Source organism: Streptopelia decaocto, assembly GCF_964273445.1.
Source record: "Streptopelia decaocto genome assembly, chromosome: 11".
NCBI classification, from domain to species: domain Eukaryota; kingdom Metazoa; phylum Chordata; class Aves; order Columbiformes; family Columbidae; genus Streptopelia; species Streptopelia decaocto.
The window spans coordinates 17,068,796-17,083,799 of NC_138666.1; positions in this window are offsets into that span (position 1 = coordinate 17,068,796).

Here is a 15,004-nt window from a genome sequence, read left to right on the forward strand (position 1 = left end):
TTATAGTAAATGTAGGCAAATGTTCCACGTGTCTTAAGTAGGGCTTTAAATAATAATGTTACACAGTTAAGCACTCTCTTGCCCCTATTTGTCATCACAGTCCAGCACAGGTGATGGAACTGGTTTCCTGGCTGGCCAGAATGCTGAGGTTGGTTAGATTACTTCATGTTTTTATGACGTGCAGCAGCGGAGATGAATTACTTTTTAAAAAATTTGATACATTAATTATTCAGAAAAGTTAAGCACCTAATGAGGAGACATTTTTCAGTCTTTTGAAAGGAGACCAAGTAGAATTAAGATTCCTCAAAAGAAAAGAAGCCGTTCCAGTGTGGTTGCTGAGAGAAGAGCAGGGAGGATGTTGATAGGAGTTTTCCAGAGAGCTGCAGTTATCTGGTCAGTATGCAGCTCGGTGATAACCTGGTACCCACAGCAGACAACGGGCCCAGATGTGATGTGCTTTTGCAAGTGACTTCTACTGTATTTACAACCGTTGCATAGCCTTTGATGTTCATATCTGTGCGGTAAGCATGCTGTTTAGCTAATCTAAACAAAGGATGAGGATAAGGGAGCCCTTCACGTCCACTGCTCAGAAAAGAGAAAATTCCTATGTTCTCTATATATGCCCTGAGGCAACAGGCCTAGATTATCAAGGTCTGTTTTGATGTCTGCTAAATAAGTTTTGTACTAGTTGAATTGTTTTATCTCCACTGAAAAGTTCAAGGAAAGAAGTGAGAAAGTTTCTAAAGGCATTTTCAGCATACTCTGTTTCAGAGGCAATAGAGTAACTGAAAACCATTGGTGAGCTTTGAAGAAGATACTTTCATTTAGATTTTAGAAACCTGATTTAATAACCTTCCACGTTATGATTTACAGATTTCATCTCTGCCGAACTGATTCTTTAAGTCTTATTTCTGGCTAGGAGGAAACGTCCATGGATATCAATATCGATACCGAATGAAGAACCTGTTTTTGCAGCCCTGTCCAACAGGTGGCAAAGCTGGTCATGGTCCAGCACACCCCTTGCCCCCTGGTTCATCCCGGACGTTTGCACCGCTCTGCTTCCTAGGCAGTGGATTTCTCCATCTTTTCAAAGCTGCTGGCTCAAGGTGCTAGCAAGCAGGTCTTCTTGTAAACCTTAGTCTTCCAGAGTTATTTATCATTAGGGCCAAATCATAAGCTTTTGGAAAAATTCCAAAGACCGGTGTCTTTTGCAAGCAACACAGTAATGTTTTTGACAAAATATTACTAATTCACTGCTCTGTGTGACTTGTGGATGGAGCTGGCGACACGAGTAAAAGGAGCGATAATGATTTACTTGGTATTTCACAGTGTTTGTTTGTCGTTCCTTTTTTTCCAAATGACACCAGGCCTTTTTCGTGGGTCTGTTCAGCACTCCTGTGCAAGTTTTCTTCCATGTTATATCCAGTTGCCCCTTCTGCATCATTTGCTTGTCTCCCACACATGTTCATTAGCTGCTGTTGTTTGACTTTGTGGCACCTGACTTAGGTGTGTCTGGTCTTTCTGTGAAACTTTAGGCTGTTAGCCCGTGTTATTTGAATGCTGGTGTCTGAGCAATTGTCCAGACTGCTTAGGCTGGTAGGGTTTAAAATAGTCTTTACTTTCTTGGGGGTAAAACTCAACTTTGCTTTGAAGGTGTTTGTGCATAGTTTGAGTATGACATTTTGAAGAATCTAAAGTAATAACTGTCATCTTGCTGATATTGAAAAGAACAATGTGTTAAAAGGGCAGAAACAGAGCCCTCATTTACTACGCTAAATCTATTAAATTTGACTGTTCTCACTATACAGAGATACCTGTGAGGGGGTTAGTATAAATTAATGGAATTGATAACTGCACAGAATAAATGGGAGATGAAAGCTTGCATCTTTCTTCAGAATGACATTTGATCTGTTGCTGAGGAGTTTGGTCGGGTGATGTGAAACTCCGATTTCATGGCTTTCTGCAGAGCCAGCAGAGCAGGCTGCCTCATGAGAACAGCTTTTGGTTACATCTTGTTTCGGTTTCTCACTGGAGTTCTTTTTTGCTGTCCCATCTGATCCATTGCTCTGTGAAGTTCTCCTCAAAGAATTCATGGAAACCATACCTATAGGAACAAGTTCATTGCTTTCCTAACCAGCACAAAGTCCAGCCGAGCTGATAAAACAGCCCATGCCTTTCACTGAGTGAACACAGATTTCTTCTATTTCTGTGGAAGTAACTCTAGTTACAGGGAAATTTCATGTGATAAATACGCCCTTCTTAATAAGCACAGTCATCAAAATCAAAGACAGCTATTGACACAGCTGCAACTAATGATGTTTTCATTCCTCATAAACGATAGTCCTAATATTTGACTCTGACTGGAGAAAGGCTTTACACTTGGCAATATAGCCCAAGAATGCTTTTGTAACAGTTTATAAAGGTTAGACCCAGTAATCTGTCTTGCTGAAAGCAGCACATTAGAGGCGCTGTGCAAGTGAAGGTCTGCCAAGATGTGAAATTCACTCACAGCAGCTATACTTGTGTCAGTATTTTTATGACTAGCTAAGAATTATGGTAGGGGGGAGCATAAGCTTTCCTTCAGTTATGAAAATAAACCCAAAACGCTGATTTTCAACAACTCAGTCATTGTGAAATCCTTCCCATTTTAAATGTGCGGTTCTATCTGACTGTTGTCTGAAGCCTCTCTGGAAGAAACATTACTTAGAGTTTAAAAAATAACAATTAGTGCTCCATGTGGAAAGCATAATCTGTGCAGAACGTCGTGTTGTTATTTCTGGGACTTTTAATCAGGGCAGTGCAGTGCTCTTAGTCATTTCCACTTGGTAACCCTTTTCCTTTTTGTCACAGATTGAGGTGTGTATCCTGGGGCGAGTCTGACTCAGCTTCCTTTTGTCAGGTTTGTTTAACAAAAGAATGTAGCTCTGAATTATTATTACTTTTTGTTAATATAAGGTGCATTTAAAAAACTGCTGAGGAATTTTAGTTAAAGTTGGTGGGATTGGGTGTTTGCTGGGGACATGCGATAGCATTTTTCTGAAATGTTGTCCAGACTACCATTATGGCCATACCATACACATTTCATTAAACAGGGTCTCTCATGGAAGGTAAAATCCTATCCTATCCTATCCTATCCTATCCTATCCTATCCTATCCTATCCTATCCTATCCTATCCTATCCTATCCTATCCTACAAATATCTCCTTATGTATGAGACCTCTGGCTGCATAAAGACTAATGACTGCAGGATTTGCATCTGAAATGTTCAGCCGGGAATGATCCCAAGTGATCTTGTTTCCTTGTTTGGGAATGAGAGGACAAAATAGATGCTAGAAAATGCACCCATATTGTACTAAAACTCTAAGTATCACCCTGAGCAGGAGCTGTGAAGTGAAGCAGCTTCACTGTCGAACCGAAAGGAGTGATAAGTCCCTTTGATTTGTTCATGGAGAACACAATCCACAGGGATTTTAACAAGCAAGCCTGCAGGTTAACTCAGGAACACTAACCTTGATATGTGATTTGAATTCGAAGAGCACGTCTAATGCAGAGACATGAAGCTGATAAAAAATTCTCCTGAAATATTTTTGATAAACAATCTTGATTTCAGTGAAACATTTTCCCACAAAGAACATACCAGCTTTAACTGAAATGTCCCTTGAAACAGAAACCCAAACCAACACAATCTCTTCTTCTCCCACCCAAGTGAAAATGATGAAAATTGATATAATTGATTAACGCTGCTGCTTGTTTATAGAAGCAGCCCAGCTTTCACCTCTGCCTGGCAATGTAAGTGGGAAGTTCATGTTTTGTTGTAGAAGTGTTTCTCTCTGTTATGCCAGGTCCAAAATGAAGGAATAACATCCATCTTAATTTTTGGTAAAGTTTGCAGTGCAGACACTCCTTGTGGCATTAATGTAAAAAATCACCAGAACCGGAGTGTGCAGTAGGGGATGGTGAGGAGCTGCTGGGGCAGGAGGGCTGGGGGCTGAGCCCTGTCCGTGTGTCCCCAGACACCGCTCTGCCGGGGATGCGGCGTATCAGGCACAGGGAGCCGGAGAGAAGCAGAGATGTGGCCTCCTCTCCTTCCTTCCTACCCTGTTTACATAACTGATATCCCCTTCCCGATACTGGCTTTCATGTGACATTCTCCCCATTCACAGTCAGATGTTCCCAGCTGAAGCGCTGGGCTGCCAGTTCCTGACTTCAGGGCTGGGGTGGCCGAGGGCAGCGGATCTGGGTCCCTGCGCTCAGAGGCACTGGCTGTTGGACTTGTTCTGAGGTTGAATGTCTGCTAGGAAGCTCTAAAACAGAAGAAGATATCAGATAAACTTTAAAAAAGGTTGAAATAATGCTGTTTTTTTCTTTCAAAAAAAGACTGAAACCTAATTTTTCTGCCTCATACTGTGTGCCTCAGGGGAGATAAAAAGTCAGATTACTGCTTGAACTGCAAGCTATATACCAAAGAAACATTACAGCCATCGGAGAGGTGTCACCCCAAAAGCTGCAGCACACAAATAGCTCTGTGACGCTGGGATTCGTGAGGCTAATCAAGTGCAGAAGGAGTTTTATCTTGAGAGTAAGATTTTACAGTATTGTAGAGAGAAGAGCAGGGTGCAGCAGAGTGGCTCACAGACACGGGGTTGCCTTCAAGACAACGGTGGGGTGCCATTCACCTCAGTGTCTTTTCCATTGCTGGTGCACCGTATCCCCTTGTAAAGCTGCCAGAGAAGGGATGTGTCTCATTGGTGCTTTGTTCTGCGCCAAATGAGTCTGCGAACAAACAAGTTCCTGGAAGGGAAGCTGCACTGGGTGTTTACAGGACATGAGCTGACCCATATCTTAAATGTTTCCTTGATGCCCCTTGAAGTCTCCAGATTTTCCTTTTATCTCGTTACATTGAACTGCTGGCGCTCCAGTGATTCAATCTCCATGCATGAAGTGACGCCATTGACATGAGCATCTCCTGCACCCGGGCACGGCTCATCCCCCCTTCCCCCCGTTCCAGGACACAGGGGTGGGCAGAAGCGCTTGCAGCATCTCGCAGCCCCGCTGCGCGGTGACGGCGCACACCGGCACAGCCTGGGTGGCGGCTGGGCAGCCCTGTCCCCACGCCGAGCACGGCCTGCCAGCCCCACTGCTTGGCAGATCCCCATTGGGGCCGGCTGGATCTCTCTGGCATGCAGCTTCACCCAGTGGGAGAGCGGCTGTGACACCGGGCTGTGACACCCGCTGTGACGCCTGGCCGTGACACCGGGCCGTGACACCGGGCCGTGACACCGGGCCGTGACACCGGGCTGTGACGCCCGGCTGTGATGCCCGGCTGTGACACCGGGCTATGACACCCGCTGTGACACCCGCTGTGACACCGGCTGCCCGTGCGTGCGGTGCCAGCGAGGGCTGGAGGGGCGCAGTGCGGGGCCGGCTCTGCTGCACGCTGGGGCTGCGTGAGGCTGCGCTGGCTCTGCGACAGGGATCGGAGGGAGCCGAGCCACACATCGCTGCCACCTTTTCCCAAGGGCACAGGATTTCAGACTGGGGTTTTGTTTTGTTAAAATAGCGCATGGGAAAAGGGAAGGAGGGACATGTGCTTTCTATAAAAGCTGTTGGTGGATCTGCCCGCTGGGCTGAGCCTGTCGGAGCCTTTGCCAAAGGAGGGTGGAGAGAGCTGCTCTGAAAGAATTTTTTGCTGAGGGGTTGAAGTCTGGGAGCCAGTGCACTAATGCCTTGTAAATTGGTTCAGTGACTTTTACTCATTTATATGCACTCCCTTTATTATACCCCCGGACCTGAGCTGCCTTATTTCTGGTTTTGCTGCCAAACACTGTGGAAATGCAGATGGTTTAAGTGTATCACTGACAGTCCCCCACGTATTGTTCCTGTTCTGCAGTCTGCATTGTGCCTCTTTTAGCCAGTGAGTGTATGTGTAAGAACTCCTAATGGCTTGGAAATCAGTCAGTATAGATTTTTTCCCCCAGCTCATTGAAACCGAGACATCCATGTGGAGGCAACAGCAGCCAGTATTTTCCTTTATTTAAACACTGGAGGCCATTCTCTGCTGTCATGTTGTCTCCTTCTCTGCAGTGAAGCTGCTCTGATTTGCACTGGTTAGAATTTAGCCAATGCAGTGAAATATGGAATATAAAGTATCAGGCTTTCCCTAGAACTGATCAAATAGCATGTAATTCTTAACAGAATAAATATATTCGTAAGTGCATAAATAACTTCCTAGCTTCCAATGGCGCAGGGACAGCGCAAATCTGATGAAAATCCAAGTATTTGAGTTTGGGTTTTCATGTTTGTAATTTTGGCATAAAGAAGTACCCTGCAAATAGTCAGGAAAGCCAGTTGCAGCGGCTGAAGGGCCTGGTCTATGAAATGACAGATTTCAGCGACTGTGATCTTTGCAATGCAGTGGAAAAGTGATTTTTAATGTTCCGGTTACCTGCGAATTGCTGGGTGTGATAGTGCGGAGGGGGGACTGGTCTCCCCAGCTCCACGCTCACACTTTGAGCTGCGAGGATCTCATTGCGACTCTGCTAACTGAGGGAGTAGTGCCGGATGAAAAATGTGTCATGAATAATGAAAAGACTCAGGCTTTAGGAATTAATGATTCATGCTGAAATATATCTGCCCTGGACAATTTTCTTTTGCTGATATTTCATCTTGAATGTACAAATGGTAATGCCGTGCCCATCCCTGTGCACTTTAAGAGAGATTAAAAAGAATAAGAGTTGGCTACTAACATCCAAACAGAATCTCCAAGGAGAGAATATGTATATTTAAAAGCACAATGGAAAATTTAAGACCGTTAAATCCTTGCTTTGACTTTTCAGGATTTACATTAATTTTGGAAATTCAGAGAAATAGAAAAATGAATGATCGTGCTGGTTTGCAAAGGCAACACTTCTGTTAGGATCTGTCTTCCTGAGCGTGCTCCTGGAAGAAATATTCTGCTAGATTAACTTATTGCGTAAAGATGTATTTACAAAAAACAACAGGAAAGATAAATGTTCATGAATTACTGCAAGTAGATTTGCAGCTATTTTGACTTGTCACCAGTTTAATGCAGCAGAAAATTATGCTGATTTAACTTAAACTTTTGTTTTGAAGAGAACACATAATTTTAAAATGCTTTAAAAAAAACCTCAGCTTTTATGTATTATTTGCACACTAGGTGCGATATTTTAAATGTGCCTCAAGTATCTATGAAATAAAATGGCTGGTGATTTAATATTATTTGTGTTACAGAAGAACTCATAGCCTCCTGTGAAGGCTGCCTGAGGTTACACCACAGCAATGGGTCCCGAATCCAGAACCTTCCTTGGCAGGTGGGCAGCTCAGCAGGAGCAGGTCTGACCCGGACCTTGACGCTGCCCTCCCCTCAATCCGGAGTTTTGTGGCTGTTCCTGTGCTCAGACGCACAGAAATCCCTGTGAACGTGAGGATCTGCTCTGTTTGGAGGCTGGGCTGCAATAGCCAGATGTTAGTGCCTTTAAAGCTGTATTTGGCTTCGGCGAGGCTGGGCTAAGAGCTCATTAGAAAAACTTTCTTATGACACTTCCAGCATTTCCTGCCCATGTTGAGATGACAAAGGAACTGGCTTTCTTGAAGAATTTGTTGTTTCCTGTCCTGACCTTGGCTGGTGTGTGCAGGTGCACAGCAGCACAATGAGAAACGCCCGCGACGTGCTTCCTTTACATCTTCGGAAGGGTTGGCTTAGGGGCGGCTTGGATGAAATATGAGCCATTTCTAATCATCCCCGTGGAGCGTTAGCACAGCTAGGGCTGCACATAGGAGACAAGTGCAGAAGTATTCTGAAATGGGAGCATTACATACGAGCAGATTTTAAAAATCTAGCTTGGTGGAAACAAAAAGGCACCTGACGCGATAGCAGTGAAATGCAGTGAGTCAACACGCTGGAATGAGCTGTTGGCCGTGGGTGATGCTGTTTGGTGGCTTCCATTTGGGTGGGGGGAGAGGAATGTGTGTGGTTTGGCTCTAGAGGGAATGTTCCAGTTCAAGTGGGGCTGAGCGGGATTTCCGTGCGGGTAAAAGGTGCCGTTCCTGTCACGGGACAGCTTGTCTGGTGCTAAAATAGAGAAGCACATCTGTGTGTCGCAGAGTATTTGTTTCACATAACCCCTCTTTGCCACAGCAAAGATTTTCTGTCCTGTCTTACCTGGAGAATAAAAGATAGATGATGTTACTGCTATCATTACAAGAAAATATTTGTTTTAAGAGAGGGCAAATTAAGACTAAAACGGTGGTACCTGAGCATGATTTGTCAGTGATGCTGCATCTATGGGCAGGCTGAGATATTTAATATACTACCTGAAAGCTTGTAACAAAATAAGTGGATTTTAAGATGAATCAGTTTACGCTATTGGAGCAGACTTGATCTCTGACAGTTATACAAGTGTAAAAATAAAGACCTTCTACTGAGGCTGTAAACAACAGTCGTAGAAACACTTTTTACAAAAACTTGAACAACAGCTGAAAGTTTGGAATTTCCTTCTTTAGCAGTCATTGACCAGTTCAGGTGTCTTGGGTTGTATTTGAAAAAATGCCATGCTTTATTTTGACTTGACAGTCTGGAGGTACAGAGGAAAATGAAGAGCAACTGTAGTCACAGAATTGAACTGTTCAGAAAGGGCTTAATGCGTCACAAATCAGGAAAATGAGAAATTCCAGGTTTTTATTTGGCTTTACAGAACAAGAGACCAGCTAGCATACGAGGAAATGAGACTGCTGTACCACACGCCTTTGTTAATACATATGAACAAATAGTTTGCAGCAGAGATCTATAAGGTTTGAGCAACCAAAGGAATTTAGCGACAGAACCATCTTTGCTTCATTCTGCTTATTGCACCCTTTGAAGGCTGAAACACCTCTTTTTAGCTTCATCAATACCTCATCTCCAAAATGATGTGCTGTACCACAAAGAAAGATTAGACCTGCCGGGACCATTTGCTGATGAAGTTTATTACGGTGTCTGGAATGAAATAGGGCACTGGCGTGCTGATCATTGTGCAGACGGCTTATTGGTTTGAAATCCTCAGTTCAGGGTTGGCCTGCAAAGTGCTTCATTCTCTACTCCTGGATAACATTTTTATTGACTTACCCAGCTGTAGCTTAATTAAGTTTTAAAAGTGAGCTTACTTTCAATTCTATGACTGAATATAAATGAAGCCCCTTGAAACAAATTTGTTTGTGAATGACTCTACTATTATTTCCTATGGATTTCCTTATTGATTTCCTAGTTTTTGTGGATCATATCTCTTTAAAGTTGGCTTAGATTTTTTATTCTGGATTCTGATCTATGACCCACAATTTTATGATAATACAACTAACTGCGTACCCCATATTGGGAACTATTGTACCATTTCCTTTAGCAGTACTGCTAGCATCAGTAAGGTGATGTGAATTTTGGATTTACTCCTGGAGGTTGATACAACTTGGAAGTGTATCTTTATAAAGTACTAAGAAATACAATGGTGATTTTAAAGGCTTTTATTACCGTTTAAACTCATGTACTGCCTTCATTTTCTGGGAAGCTGAAGCTGACTTGCGGTTTTAATCAGACTGGTAACATTTCTGTGCGTTTTGTTATATGTGTTCTATAACTCTGTGGTGTTGGCTACTTTCAGTTATGCAAATGTTGCAAGTACTCACAAAGAACTTCATCAGCAATAAAAGGCCAAGCTGATGCTGCTGTACATGCATTGGACTCCTACAGTCTCTTTAGGGGTAGGTCTGTTTGCTATCAAGGGTTTCTTCTTCATTCTCTGGTTTAACGACTATTGTAGCGGTGTGTAAGGCCTAAGGATCTCTGAAGCTGATGAGAGCAGAATGTGGAACATGTCAAGTGAAGTCAGGTGTGAGCTGTTCTTCTGCCTGACGTCCCCTCTGTCGCTGCCTCTGTCCGTCCATCACAGAGTGGAACTGGGTGGTGTTGCCAGGAGATGCTGTGGAGTTCAGGTACCCCAAGCTGCTGTTTCCTATGACATTTGCTGCATGTGCTTACTTGTTGGGTGCCTTATGAAATGTACCCCCTCCTTGCTCACAAGAGGAGTTTTTTTATTGAAGAGAAGATAAGCAACTGATTTCTCAGCCTTTTGAAGACATGCAGTCCAAGCCATGTATCGTGGTGCAAGGGGAAAGTGTCATCTGGGTGCCAGTAAATGCCATTAAATACACCTTGAAGAGAATGAATGATATGTGGGAATGGGAACTTTATTTTTGTTCTCGCTGAATGGAGTAGTTCTGATTTGTTTTGACCCATCTATGCTTCTATCGAAAGGATTTCCGTTGTATAACAAAGCTTAGGACAGGAAGCACATTGTGTTTGGGCTTTTGCTGAAGTAAGGTATAGACTGTTGTAAAATGTTAAACTCGTACCTTTAAAATGGGTGTTTGTCTATTGGATTTTTTTTTCACACTTTAGGAACTGGCTATTGGGGAAACAAAGCACAATTTAAGGAAAAGGAGAAAATTGTTTTTCCCTGTTGGTATATTAATAGTATTTTCATGCTAATAAGCTTTAGAAATAGGAGATCTTGGAGAAGGGGAAAAAGAAAAGTCCCATTTTCAAAACAAAACATAGTCCCTTTGCTGTATGTATCAGCTCTGCAATAAATAAGCAGACAGGCGCCTTCTGCCCTGTTAGAGTCCCTTCTGTCCCTGTGATGTCTGTCTGTCTCTCTTTGCTCTGTGTTTAAGGACAGCTTGTAAAAAAAATCATTACCATTGGCCTATTAAAATCAGCGATAGCACTGGTAGATTAAATAACAGATTATGTAGATCAGTGATGCATGAAAATCAACAACAGCAGAAAGATTTCATCTGTAGGGTTTAATTTTTTTCTGTGCCAATAATGCAATGGTGCTTTTAGCTCTGAACTCAAAATGTATTCTGGCATTTTGCATATATGAGCAACGTGAGTTTTAAACCCGTCAGTTTGCTTATTTATACACAGGTCCCTAGTAACTACCCCTATAGATGAAAACTAAATTCCTTGAGTTTTGTGGGCTGTCCCAAAGTCAGGACTGTGCTTCAAATAGTCAAATCTTCCACAGCTGAGGACTTTTTAGTAAGTAAGAATACCTGGACTGTGCAAAGGCAAACCCAGTTATTCATTCCCTCTGACTTTAAAAGACATTTTCTCAGTAATCTTATGAATTGTTTTGTTATTTGATGTGTGCTAATTGCATCCTATTTCCTTTTGGTTGTAACGTGAAAAGTAAATGGTGAGACATTTCTTACAACGACATGTTTGACTTCAGTTGTAGCTAAAGCTGGTCTGTATTTTCTAAAAGATCTTCTTTGGTAGTTATATGGGAGAGTTAAGAGGATGAGTGTAGATACCATGAAGCAGAAAATACATATGGAGAAAAGTCATTGCCTATTAAAAAGTTATGTGGAAAATACTTGTAAAAATTTCTGTCTATGAAGTTGGGTTCATTATGTAGACAATACTAATCCAGGCTGTGTGTTGAGCAGTTTTCTCTCTGGGTGCTTTTCCTGAATAGGCCTCAAAGATGAGAGAAAATTTTGTATTTCGGAGGTTAATGTTCCAGGTTAATGTTAATAAACCCTGATGTGTCATAATAATTAAAACATCAGCTGAGGTTTAGAGAGTGATGGAGAGGGAGGTGCAGTGAGCTGCTCCTGCAGGGTCTGTAGCGGAGGTTTCTCTGTGCTCTGTTCCTCAGGACGGGCCCAGGTCTGTTTTCACCGCAGTTTTCTTCCATGCGTGCTGGTTTGTGCTGACCAGCTCTCATTCCAGTGCCTAAAAAATGCACCCCACCTAGTGTGATGAACGAATCAGTTTCTAAGAACAAGAGGACAAACACGTTGTATCCATTACCAGGCAGGATCTCCTGGGAAGCTGAGAGTTCAGGAAGGATGCAAGAATGTGACCTGAAAGCCGGAGTAATCTTAAACACAATGTTTTAAACTTGAGAGGACAACAGTTAAGGTTACCTAGAGGATGGTTTTCTGTGGCCAGAGGCCACTGGATTTCTGAGCAGACCACAGTGGCCATGAGACTTATAATTGGAGGAGGTCAGTATTAAAGACAGAAACAAGGGCTTCAGCTTCCATTGAGGAAGCTTTTCACAGATTTGTGCAGCATACAGCCTAAAGCAGCCAATTGTAAACCAGTGTGTTTTCAGGTATAATCTTTAGGGGCTTCATGATCCAAGTGATCAAACAGTTCGGGATGTTTGTAATGGACCGTGAAGCTTTTCACTTGTTCTAGCGTGTGGTTGAAGATCAATGTTCAGCGCTTAAGGAAAAAATGGTTTCATGTGGGCCATGTAGCATCTGCTAAACCTGTGTTGGCAGCCTTGTCAATGAATTAGGGGATGAACAGGGCATGGTGGAACTCCAGCTGTTGTCCTTCTGTAAAAAGAAGGCTATTTGGGCAATTGTAGTTTTCCTTGGTGAGAGAAGAGAGCTCGAAGCCGACATTCCTGAAACATTCAGAAGCTCAGACGAAGTTCAAGCATTAGACTGTGGGAGATAAATTTGCACCTTTGTCCAACATTAAACTCGCTTGAGATGAGAAGAAGAAAGCACTGTTTCAGTATGAAATCCCGCGTAGTCAGGATGATATTTAAAAAAATTAAAATAGCCTCCTGATAGGCCTGAAATGCATCACTGAAAATCTAACAAAATGTGTAGTAACATATTCCATTTGACATCCCAAATCTGTAATAAGTTAATGTTAACGGAACTGTAATTTAGTTTACAAATAAATCTTGTTCGAGGACATCACTTGACTTTATTCAGTTAATTAGTGTTCCGTAACAATGGGTAACTGCTAAATCATTGTAGCTCCATCATCTTTACTGATAGATTTACTACTAATGTGACAGTTAAGTGGCACATTAAATATTATATCCATTATTTCATCTCCTTTTTAAAATATAGTATAGCATATTAAGTGTAATTTGACTTCATCTATACTTGTGTAACACATTATGCCGATATAAATGGCTCGACTGCAGGTGAAACTGAACTTTTAGTGAGGTCAAGATGTATAAAGTTTAGCTGGCTGTCAGTTTTTATGAATCTGTTCTGCAATACACCCACAGAAAGGCAGCCCTTCAACGGAGAACAGGCTTGACAGCTTTTAAAAAGCTGTAACCAGAAGATGGTAATGCTGTCCTTAATATTGGAAACTTCAGAATCTGAAAATTAAAATGTGGTAGGTTTGCAAAGGCGTGAACAAAATTATGTTGCTGTTAAGAAAAACAAATTAATACAATAGAACTCTTATCCTTAGAAAGAATAACGAATCCACAATAGTAACAATGATAAAGGAACATTCATATTGTGTCTTGCATTCAGGGTGACATGCAGCTTCTCTGGGGGACGCGGGAGAGTTGTTATCACAGATGTGGCTTCATTGCTAGGTAGAAGGTGGTAAGTAAGATAGTGCTTACGACTATCTGACGTTCATTCTTGGCCTCTTCTAGTGGTGTCATCACAGTAACTCTTCAGTGTGCGTGAGTGCACCAAGAGCTTATGCCTCACAATGCAATTAGAGGTAGCAGTCTTTAAATCTCCATTTGGGCTGGTATTGATCACAAAATGGCTTGGGAATGACCAGACTGAAAGACTAGATAATGGACTATTTCAAAGCTTGTGAAATAGGCTGAATATGTATGTTTAGTTGTGATTAAAAAAAGAATTCAAATAAAACCACACCTCTTTTCCTAAAAGGAAAAGAAAATGGAACAATCCCAGAAGGATATTGTTTTGACTAAAATGATTTTCTAAAATGAATGCCATAACTAAAATGTAAAAAGTTTTACCTGTACTTACTTAGTTCTCCAAGAAACCAAATATACTTTTTGTGAAATGGCCTTTCACTTGAGTCAGTTATTCCATTTTGAGGTCAGGCTGCTTTTACATTATCATCACCTCTAAAACATAATGTGATATACAGACAGTCATAAATTGCCTCTTGTAACATGAGAAATAAAAACATAATTGATTCCCATTGGATTATAAATGGCAGTGGTAGGAAGACCTTCATAATTTTGTGGCTTTACCACATATGAATTATAGGCATGATCTCTCACTAGCAGGATGCATATAAATATCTGTAATCATCGTGCATTCATTTCTGTATTCTCCATTATGTTTGTAATGTGTCTCTGGGTAAAAAATATGGCCATGTAGGTGACAGCAGAGTTCAGCAGAAAAGTATTTCTGATGTTTGTGCTGCAGTGATTTGTACTGGAAGGAGAAGCCTTTCAGTAGCATCTCCCTGGCCAGCTCTCAGCTCCAGGGGTTGTCAAGAACACGGTGAGAGCTCTCCCCTCCCTTTGGGTTTTTCATGACTCTTACCTAGAAACAAGTGATCACTGTTCAGGCTTAAAATTTATAAATGGTCAAAAAGGTAAAATCTACAAACTTGAACCAAACCCAAGACTGCTATTGAAAGGCTGGTTGTGGTTGACCTCTTTGCTGATGCCCAGTCAGCGCCAACCAGGAGTGAGTTTGGCCTCACGCTGCCCTTGTGGTGCAGCTTTAGGCTGACTTAACATTTCAGTGGCACTGCAGACCAGATACGTGGTGTTTATATACTTGCCACTGTTTTGAAAACTGTCACCCGGTGTAATTCAAACAAGGCTGTGTCCCTGTAGCTGTCAGCGCTAACAAAGACCACCAAAACGTCATGAAGCTGGAGTTTCTGTACCCAATAATTTTGACACATCCTACTGCTTCTTTTATAACCTCATTTAGGGAAAATATACTTGCCAGTCCTGTGCTTCCTACATGTGGTATGACTGTCGTGGTTGAGATGGACAAACGACATAGACCAAGTTCTTCCAGGATGAAAGTAGTAGATGCCATTTATTGCCACAAGTGCATTTTTATACAGTTTTACCAATTCATGTGTCTCTTCATTATTGGTTACAAGTTACAGCAGTAACATGTCATTGGCTATTTTTGCTATCATCAATGTTACTCTTCTACTCCCTTATCT